Source organism: Anoplophora glabripennis, unplaced genomic scaffold (genome assembly GCF_000390285.2).
Source record: "Anoplophora glabripennis isolate ALB-LARVAE unplaced genomic scaffold, Agla_2.0 scaffold726, whole genome shotgun sequence".
Taxonomy (NCBI): domain Eukaryota; kingdom Metazoa; phylum Arthropoda; class Insecta; order Coleoptera; family Cerambycidae; genus Anoplophora; species Anoplophora glabripennis.
The window spans coordinates 1-10,917 of NW_019416805.1; the positions used below are offsets into that span (position 1 = coordinate 1).

The 10,917-nt window shown below is 33.8% G+C and overlaps 1 protein-coding gene across 1 annotated transcript in view; it reads left to right on the forward strand.

Moving 5' to 3' along the window:
* The first annotated feature begins 2,184 nt into the window (after nt 1–2,184).
* The window catches only part of LOC108915564 (ankyrin repeat and death domain-containing protein 1A-like), a 95,378-nt gene continuing 86,645 nt past the window's right edge, over nt 2,185–10,917 (forward strand). The window contains exon 1 of the mRNA XM_018721630.1: nt 2,185–2,316. The gene's annotated coding sequence lies outside the window, so the exon portion shown is untranslated. The remainder of the gene's footprint in view (nt 2,317–10,917) is intronic.

Below are 10,917 nucleotides of genomic sequence, written 5' to 3' on the forward strand. Positions count from 1 at the left end.
AATAAACACGTCCGCTCAGTTCGACCGCTCGCACGAGAATGAGTAAAAGACGTCGATTTGTGATAACATAACCTCGATTGCTGGATTAATACCACAGATTACAGATTAGAAAGATGATAATTAGTACAAATTTGTTTATCTTTTAGTAAACAATTTATAGGATTCTTGTGATATAACCAAGTTACAGGGGATGAAAAAAAGAAATGTGCCTCACGCACGACAACAAATAGATCCAGCTGATTTTTTGGAAGTCAGCAATATTTTGTTAAACAAATTGCAGCCACATGAAATTGTGGTTGCAAATAAAGCTTGGAATGATTTAATTTGAAGGGCCATTATAACGTTTATAAATAATAGAAATCAATTAAACTAGTTGTCAAGCCAGGTTAAATTTTAACGGCATCTATTTTGGTCCCGCTAAATTTTGACATATTTAGTTAAAACAAACCCATTAAAATTTTTATAGAATACAGTATTGGGCTAAACAATGGAAGGTTAAAATTTTAACTGTGATCTTGACGTTAAAATTTAGTCAAAAGCGTTACAGAATACACCCGTTAAAGGGTCATAAACTCTCATAATGGCTTTGGAAGGATCATCTTGACCTTGGTCTGTTTCCACCGTCGATGTTAAGACGTTGGTTCCCTGCTCGCTGGTGAAGGGGTTTCCAGGTGTCTCATTTACTTCCTGCTTCATGTGAGATCTGAAGGTCGCCAACATAGAAAGCTGCTTCCTCCATAATGAGTTCGATCTGCTTCGGGTGGATGATCCACGCTTTAATTGTTTGTTGTTGTGAGCTATCGGCATTATACTTTTTTTAAACGAGTGAGTTTTTATAATTTAGAGTGTTTGTATGTAACGGATTTTCGACTGTGCCCTGTGTATGATTACACAATTTTTGTTCAGTATTGTCGAGTCCGATACCCTAGTGCCTGAGTGTCGATATCACTGTCTGTTTGCACCGGTTAAAATCACTTAAGTTCGATAGTGTACGGCCTCCTTAGAATGCCGGTACGGTAAGCTTTACGAGCTTTTTGTGTACATGGCAACGTGGGAGATCAGCTTTGTGAGCGTTGTGCTCGGTTTGATCCCCTCCCGCGCTAGCCTAAGGGCCACCTTAGCATAGCGCATCCCAGACTGCATAGCCGCACTGCCCTACCCAACCATACCACACATAAATATGACACCACCCCCGGGGTTTACACAGACGAGCCGGCGAAGCAAGAAGAGCGCCAGAAGAAAGGGCCCTAGCCGGCGGGGCCCAGCCAGGACAAAAGGAGGTCCCACAAAGTGCCTACACCGGCCGCATTTGCGGTCGGGGTAGACGACGGATGGGGCCCACCTACGAAGGCTGTCCAGGCCTACACGAGATGAGGCAGGATAAAGAGGGATAATCCCCCTCGATTCCAAATTATTGAGGCCAATTTCTAGCCATGGAATAATGGCGCGCGCTCGGTTTGAAATTGAGAAAATTTAAGTTTAGTGCACACTCTCACCAGTACAGGTCACCATCCCTGGTTATAAAGTTATTGTAAAAACCAAAGCGGACGTTCGGACGCTAAACGAGTGGAGTGGAGCAGCCAGCTGCGTGGTTCGATTTAGGTACAGGAAACACGGGGCTGAAAATTATTTTAATTAGTACCGACCCTAAGGTCGGTACTAATGCCTGCCTTAGGGAGAGATCAGGCATGCGTTGTCGTCGTCGTATGCGGGAATGAGGGACCTTTGGCGACAATCTCTTCATCCTTGGCGGGTAAATTTTGGAAAGATGCGTGAAATTCTTTTTTTCCCGCGTGATCGGAAGGACATAGGGCTGTGTCAAAGGCGTATCTGCATCGTCTAGGCGGCAATCAGGGCTTCTTCTTCGTCATCGTGGCAGGAGAATTTTCGAAAGATAGGTGAAATTCGTCTGTGCGGTCAAATGAAATTATAATAAACTCTTACTACTACTACTTTTCTATAACGTGTTTTAATTTGGTTACGTTAAACTGGGACACCCTCTATATATTTCTCTATTTTAGTAGCGGCAGACAAATAATTATTCTTTGGCAGAAAAACAAAACAAAAAAAACACTCGGAATTGGGTGTTGACACGCGCTGGCGCCTGCGTGCAGACGATGCCGCCGCACGAGGTTGCTCCCGAATGTAAGCGCCGCCGGCGGCGGCAGTTTTGGCCGTCTCGACGTCGCGGACGGTCCACGATACTGCAGAAGACGTCGCGGGTGAGTGTAACTCTTCGCTGGACTGCAACAGAGGGAGGACAGACTCCAACAGGTTTGTTTTCGTTCTGGGTGACAGTGCTCATGGCAGTTAGCGGTGAGGATGGATATTTTTTTGAATTATACAATTTTTGAGTATCAATATCATAACTGAATAAGAAAAAATATTTGGATTCTAGTCAGTATAAAAAAAAACAATGATAATATGTATTCTGGTTATTAAAAAGTTTTTGTTTGTGGCACTACTTGGTGTCTTAAATTTTTTATCATTTGATCATTCCATTAAAAAAAACACGGCGGGGTGCAGATAAATAAATGCGAAAAAAATTGTGAAGTGGTGCTTAGTTGAATATTAAGAACTATTGAAAAGGATTTATGGATAATTCGGTTACAGAGGTAGAAATAATCACCCCTACAAGTAATTTCTTACCTAACTTGTTCTTTTTTAAATAGAATTGTGTATATTTTTGAATTTTTTGTTTTATTTAAGCGTTACTTTGGTAATAAAATTGGAGCTTTAAGTCATATCGTTTGGATGTCGTTTGACGTTTTTTTTTTAATTAACGTTTGCAACATATTAAATAATTCCAAATATCTCCGAAACTAAGCATGGTAATAAGAAGTGTTTCCATAATTTGTTCAAGCATAGAAAAACATATTCTCTTCATTCTTAAAAACGTTTCAAATATAAAAATACATAGATAAGAAATTACAAACTTTAGAAAGTTTCAGTCACGGACATTTGATTTTTTTAATAAAACCACGAGTTAAATTTAATCGAAAGGAATTTCGATTTTATAAAAGTTTAGTTAGTTTAATAGCAAAACTTTCAAAACTAAAATGAACTATAAAAATGATGTAATATTAGACATATACATATTTATAAGGGTGTGCAAATAATTTTTTTTTGTCAATGAAGACATAACTTTATTGAAATATGATCATAATAGTTAGCATATACTGCACAGAAACATTCTTACCAATAATGAAATAATTAATAACAAGAAAACACACAAAAGTCGTAAGAAAAACAACAAAATTTATAATCTTTTAAAATTTTCATTGAATGTCAAGTATAATGTCTTTGAAAGCTTGCTTTTTCCCATTTTGCATATTTCACGTTGTAAGTGGGAGATGAAGAATAATATGCTCAACTTTTTATAAATCGTTACGAGAAGAAGTAAAGTTTTTTCATAGATGTGGAAAATGTTGAGTTAATTAAAACATTATTTTTTCTATTTTGGATTGGATCTATTATGTGACATATTTTTATATGTGGAAATAGAAAAAAAAAGGAAGCGATTAAAAAACTTGTACGGCAAACTATAAATAATAAACACGAATAAAATTTTTATATCTATCTGTATTCAAGAGAGTTCCATAAAAAAAAACAAATTATCCATGGTCTTCTATTTGAGAAATAGAAAATCAGACGAGTATAATGATTACGATGGGTTTTTCATGCTTGAAGAAATAGTGAAAACCACATCCTATCATATTTATTCTTGGATACTTGATATCTTCTAAAATTCTACGAACGACAATTGAAAAAATCATTCAATGACACCGAAACAGGTTGATATAAACCCAATACTTCTTTATCAACGTAGGCCCTAATTTAAATGAAAAATTGAAAAATTCAACTAACAGAGAAGCTAACAACAAATAAATGGAAGAAACTGCTTTCTGTAAAATGTTTTTGAAGTACGAAAATAAGAGCTGCGTTAGAGTCAGTCTTAAACGAGACACCCTGAGTTACTGGTAACGGATTTTATGACAAGTTTAATACACTATTATAATTTACATTATATTAGTTTTATTTACTGTTGCAGTAATTATTTTGACATTTTGTTGTATAACGTCATATGATATGTTCCAAAAAATTTTTACTTTTTTACTTTTTTTACTTTTTTTTTACTTTTTTATTTAAATTTCTCGTGATACGTACAATTGAAAAAAAAACTGAAAGGTTTTTCTGATATTCTTTTACCGTCTCTTACAATTAGTGATTTGGTTATTTTCTTAACTATAGTCTTGATTCCAGTTCTTATTAAATATTTTGCTTTTTTAAGCCAAAATATTTTTGCTATCAATGAAAAATATATTCATGCTAATTATAACCTTTATCACGCCCCAATCTTGTACTATTTACTTTCTTGACATAGATGTTGCATAAAACCTATACCTCAACAGATTTCTGCAACACAAATAATTTACAAATCCGCATCTACCCTAATTCCGTCGCGTTACACAAAAATAAATTCCGACGTATTTATTTTCTGTCGGCAGACGTACCAAAATAGTCCACCAACATAATAATAAAACACCTCACTCCGAGACGGTCTCTGAAATTACTGGATTTCATATCAACAATTACTGTGATTTTGTCACCTTGACACATTGCCAATAGCCACGATGGTGATAAACAAGGGAATATCAACGTTTCCAATTATCTGAAATTAAAGAAGCGTCAACAGGACAAACTTTTGCATATTTTGATCATTTTACCTCCATCGTACAAAACTACTGGTACGGAAAAAAAGGAATTCGGAACAGGATGGAAATATGACCGGTTGGTTAAAGTTCCTGAAATAAGTGGAATGATACAACTTATCTTATCACCTTCATTTTACATTTTTGATATCCAAAGTAGGTAACACAGACCATGGCAAATACTAATGTCAAAGCCATTGTTGTAGTTAGCGTTAGTGTAGAGAATCTTGAATTACTAGAACGTTATTTTAAATTTATCATATACAGAACACAAAGCAAGGCACTACAATTTATGTTTATTTGTATAAATTAAGTAGACAGACCTTCTAAAGACGAATTCAACGATATCAGGTTATAAATAATTTTTTGTCATAGTTGTCAAAAAACGGAGGAATTAAATGAAAACAATAATTTAGTACTACTTTTTATTTTATTACATCAAATGTGCAAAGTGGCCCCCATTATCTATTGCACAATGTCCAATTCGGTGTTCAAAGTTATCAATTACATTTTGAATAACATTTGGTGCTATGTTTTTTCACTGATACGATTTTTCAATCCTTCGATAGTGTCTGGTCTGTTTATATACATTTTGCTTTTTAGATAACCCCACAAAAAAATCTAGTGGGGTTAAGTCAGGGGAGAGTGGTGGCCATTCGATTTGGGAAAACTTCATTAAGGTAATTTCTTACATCGAGATGAAAATACGGAGGGGCACGATCTAGTTGGAACCAGACATCACCAGCAGGCATATCGTGCTCATTAGGGTTTGGAAAAATTAATTCCAGGGCTTGAATCAGCTGAAAACACAAAGATATGCGATCCGAGTATGAGATTTCCTACTATTCCAGTCTTTGTATATAATATTTTGCCTGTTCACGGTTCCATTTAAGCAAAAAGTTGCTTCGTCAGTGAAAATTATGCGATTTCTTAAGTTGGCCTATTCATAAATATGTTAGAAGGATTAAACGTTAGTTTATTTCACATATTAAGGAGCAATGATTTCTTAAAAAAGACAACTCTGTACCTTTTTCGAATTAGTTTTCTACTGACCAATAAATTTTGAATGCTAATTAGGTTATCCACAGTCCACACAGTTGTCTCAAGAAGAAAATTATTAATCCAATCTTTATTTTATGTTAGTTTTTGCGGAAATTAGCTTACATGATGATTTTTCAGGAAGCAATTAAATTTTACCAGGTTCTACATAAACGAAACTTTTCTAATAAAGACTGAGGAAGACCTCTATTGTTTTCGTGAGATACTTTCTGGGTATATAAATTTCTCTTGAGAATACGCTAAAAAAGTATTGCAAGATAGAAATTAACTCTGGGTACATGAAACCTTATACAGTTTTGGTCGGCTAAAAGACAATAAATTTCTCCTTCCTCTTCTCGTTGATACATACAAGATGTTCTTTGAATCTGTGATCTTAATTTGAATGCTCAGCTTTGAAATAAATACATAAATAGTTTTATTTTTGAATTTACATAAACTGGATTTGTTGAAAATAGTTGGAGATTGAACTATTGGAAATTTCAAAAGGATTTTTATGCACCTTACTAACATAAATAAAGCAAGTAGTAAAAGTTTGTTATAAAACCTACTTAATTTCACGCTCATCATCGTAATAAATGGCTAAGTTGTATTGCCTCATTTTTTCTTATTTTTTGTTTGTTTCATTATGGTTTCAAAATTTGAAGTAAACAATATACAATAATTAAAAAATACACAAAAATAAAATCTTTGGATCTATTTGTTAAATTATGATCGCTATTTGTAGTTGTATATTACAGGGGCGTAAGATTAACAGTTTTCAAAATATAGCTTGTATTAATATTGGGGAGTTTTATCACAACGTGACAACAACCGCTTAATCTAACGCTACACAGCTGGTGCATATCACGTGTGCACGCGACAGACTTGTCCTACGGAAAAAATGTAAACAAGTAAACATTTAGTAAATTTCAATTGTTTTCCAATTTTTAAATAAATAAAATAAAATGTTATCGATTTTGTAGTACGAAGATAGTGTTGTGCTTAAATTTTAGCCCGAATTTTAGTAATTAACACACCTTTTATCCAAAAATTATCCAAATTGAATGAGAAAGAAAAAAATTACAACGAAAAATAGATTTTTAACTTTTTATCTTCAAGGGAGTTCATGGTGAGCCCGAATAACACGAAATATACTTATTTAGATCAGAGAGGCTGCCATCATTTCCTGGACATCCTGTACATTAATTCTACAGGGTGTAACAGCGACATTGAGATAAACGTTTAGGGCAGGATCTCGTTAAAGCAAACTAAACAAGTGAGAGTTTTTATACAAATTTTGAAGAAAAGGTAACCAGTGGCGTCGGAATAAGGTGCGATCAAGTCCAAATGTTAGATGAAATAATATTTGATGTTAAAGGGGACTTTTACTTATAGGTTTGGATGGACTGTTTCCAGCTAAAACTTCTGTAAAAATAAAAGTAAACTAGTCAAGTAAGTCCAAAACCAGTAGGTCCAAAAATTACGGCAATGTTATGTACTGATCACCATCAAATTGTAGATTTAAGTTTATTTTACTTTAATTTCTTAATAGAGAATAGATAATAGATTCGTAATTATGGCTTTCTCTAAGTTACATTAAATTGTTTTTTTTTAGGTCACAAAAAAATCTGCCGCTGTTAATAACACATTTATTTGGTTACGAACGATTTGTTGCTGTCTACATTGCATTCAATTCAAAATATAATGTCAACGGTTTCTAAAAATAAGATATAAGGAGTTCGAATTTAGCTCACGTATGATTTTTGCAAGTTGCGGTGTATTTTCTGATTTTATAAGTGTCACTTAAGTAAATTTAGATTTTGGAAAATAACTACATACTTGCGTCAAAACGAAAAATTAATAACCGGTTTGAATGTTCACTTAAATTTAAAGGCTTTTAAAGAAGTGAGCGTGAATTATATTAATGACTTGTGGAAATAATTAAAATCCAAATATATCCAAAAGAAACGTTGAAAAGTGTGACGGTAAACACCACCATTTCATTCTATTTTCGTTGTTCGAGAAAAAAAGATTTGCCACCTTTAGATCCTGACGAAATAACAGTATTCTAAGTGCTATTCGAGACTCTATCTTTAGTATCAACACCGACCAAGTTGTGACAGAAATATTTTTTCACACAGCCAGGAAACTTGGTTTTCACTTTGATAATAACAAAAATCGCGTGACCGATGAAACAAGTAAATAAGTCGCCGACCCTAACAGCTATTAGAACAGCGGTTTAAAATCTAAAGTGGAACTTATTTCTGTTTTGATTTAGGAACTAGTGACCTGCGGTAGTGAAATTGCGTGTCATTATATCGAAGCGAAGTGTGGAATAAAATTTGAATTTTAAAATGTGTTAATATATTCGTTGAAATGAGAACACGATATTTTACGGGATGGCAGACATTTTTATTGCATTAATTTGATTTTTGACTACAAATTTTGGATACATATTGCCACTACTACTTGTTCATGATTCCGTACTTCGATTATCTCGCTCCGATTTATCGATATCCGTAAAAATAAGACTCTTCAATCAATTTGGTTCAAAATAACTTTAATAATAGTGATAGACTTGCGTACAGATTGAATCAAATAAAGTCAAAATTTAAAGGAGGAAAGCACATTATCTCACCTTTCAGGTTTTTAATTATGCCATTTTTAATAATTTTATAATTGGAGTAATAATATGTTCCCTGGAAATCTTTACATCTAAAAATAACAAATCAAATAAAGCTTCAAACTTTAAATAAAAAATATAATTTCTGGACTTTCGATGATTATTTCTGTCAAAAGTACTGAGGTAAGTCTTACTCATTCGCTCGTTAATCACAAACTAAACGTGGCAGCTGTCTAAAAATTGATAGGTACGTCACTGACTGTGCTACAAATACACAAAAAAAGAGTCAACTCAATAGACAAAATACAGCAAGCGCAATTTGAAAATTTCTGTTACTTTTTGATCAAACCTCGCATATATTTTTTAATTTTCAACACCCTATATCTCGAAAACGAAATGTTCCGTGACCCACGTTTGCATGAAAGTTCTTGCTTAAAACCACGTGTTTATTCACCTGATAAAGTTTCCCGATTAGAACTTGAAACGCCTTGTACTTTGTCATAACATTTCAGAAACTATAACTTTACCTTCAATTAAAATATGTTATGTCAAAACTAAGGTCCCTATTTAAAAAAAAAAATGTCTGATGAAAATCTATCCATAATTTCTAAATGAAATGTAATAATAGTAATTTATTGTATATTTTAAGTAACATTTTATCCACGCAAGAATGTATATATCCTTAAGTGGATAAAATGCAATTAAAATACGAATGCAATACGTTTTATCCATAATCTCATCACAATCATATTTGTGGAGTCGGAACTATTGGAATTTAATAAAAAAGTATTCGCACGACTTGATATTTCTTACTGCTTAGTACTCAATGAAACGTGGTAGGTTTTGTTATATCTACTGGTTGCTATATGGTACGTTGTGTATTATCAATTAGGTAATAAACAGTTCTATCTGAATTTGGTAAAAATGCAAGAAAGTAATTGTGTTCCTGTGGCTGTTCTTGAAGAAGCTCAAAAAGCAATTTTTCATTTATTGCCAGCGAAATCCAGGAACATTACGAAAAAGTGTTCGACGATTTTAACGAACGGAGGAAAAAATGGAGAGTAATGACAATAAATAAAGAAGTCATGCTATCGTATTTTTTAAATTTGAAGAAAAAATATGTAATTTTATCTATGGGGTCGAAGTATTCGACGTTGAGGGCTACTATAAAGGTCTATAAAAATTTAGATATTGGAAAATATAACAAGCTTCTTGCTTATTTCAAGAGTGAATCAAGAGGATACAAAGCAAAAAAAGCCGTAGTATTGGAAAGAGCACATATTGCAGAATTTTTGACTGGGACTTCCGATAAAGAATATTTAATGATTAAATTAATATCTCTTTACCTTTAACATGTTGTTTAGGTATATAGTGAACTTTGAATTGTTTTAGGTTGCACTAATAATGGGGGTTTCTGGTGCCAGTTGATGCTACCTACTTGTTTTAATACCTGACACCAAGAAGAGCATTTCAAAAAAATTTACAATTATAGAAGAATTTTGCGTGAATGCTGTTGAAATATACAGAAAATATACAGGGTAGCCCATCGAAAACGTACCGCAAGGCATTACAGGGTAGTAATGAACTTTTCAGCAAATTCCAAAAACAGGTAAAGTTTGCTTCTGAGGGGGACAACTTTTGGCGCAAAAAGCATAGCAAAATCTTCAACCCCCTACGTGGGGGTGCCATCCCCCATTTTTTTTTAAATGGGAATAGGTGTCAAGTGGGGGGTCATTAGAAAGGGCTATTAATTCTCTATACATCGATTCTTACTTTTTGAAAATCGATCCATTATTTTAGAAAATATGCAGCTTTGAAAATACGAACAATATTTTTGACCAGAAATGCGAAAATCGATTTAATTTTACTTCAAAACTTACGGTATTAGCTTGGTAAATTCCTTCAAAAGAATTCGCTGTTTTTTTTTCTGATTTGCGAATTCTTTAGCCTGATTTTGGTGAGCAAAAAATTGTCCGCTTTTTGTTTCGTATTTAGATAGGCCACAAGAAGTTGCTAGATAATTGTCTTGTGACTTGTAGTTGAAGAGTACCAATACTGTCGAGTCTTTTAAATTAATTAATTAAGGTGTACTCAATTCCAGAAAGAGTAGAAATTATTGAGCTTTTTTTCAAAAACAATGAATGCGGAATTGGGTCGCCGAACTGTTCAACCAACGGCATCCTGAGAAACATGCGTCTGGAAAAATTGTTCGCGAATTGGTGGCCAAATTGCGCGAAACTGGCTCCGTTCATAACAAAAAGAGGCAGGTTGAAAATCCGGTACTAAATGAACCTACGGAAATAGCGGTATTGAGGCAAGTGGCAATGGATAGTACGCTTAGTACAATGCAATTGGCTACTGCGACAGGAGTGAGTCGTACAAGTGTCCAACGAATATTAAAAAAATACAAATTCCATCCTTATAAGATTCGGCTAGTGCAAGAGCTAAATGAAGACGATTTTGATCGTCGTTTGTAATTTTACGAAATAATGACTGAACGAGAAATAAATGATAATTTCTTCTTTAATGTGTGTTTTTCGGACG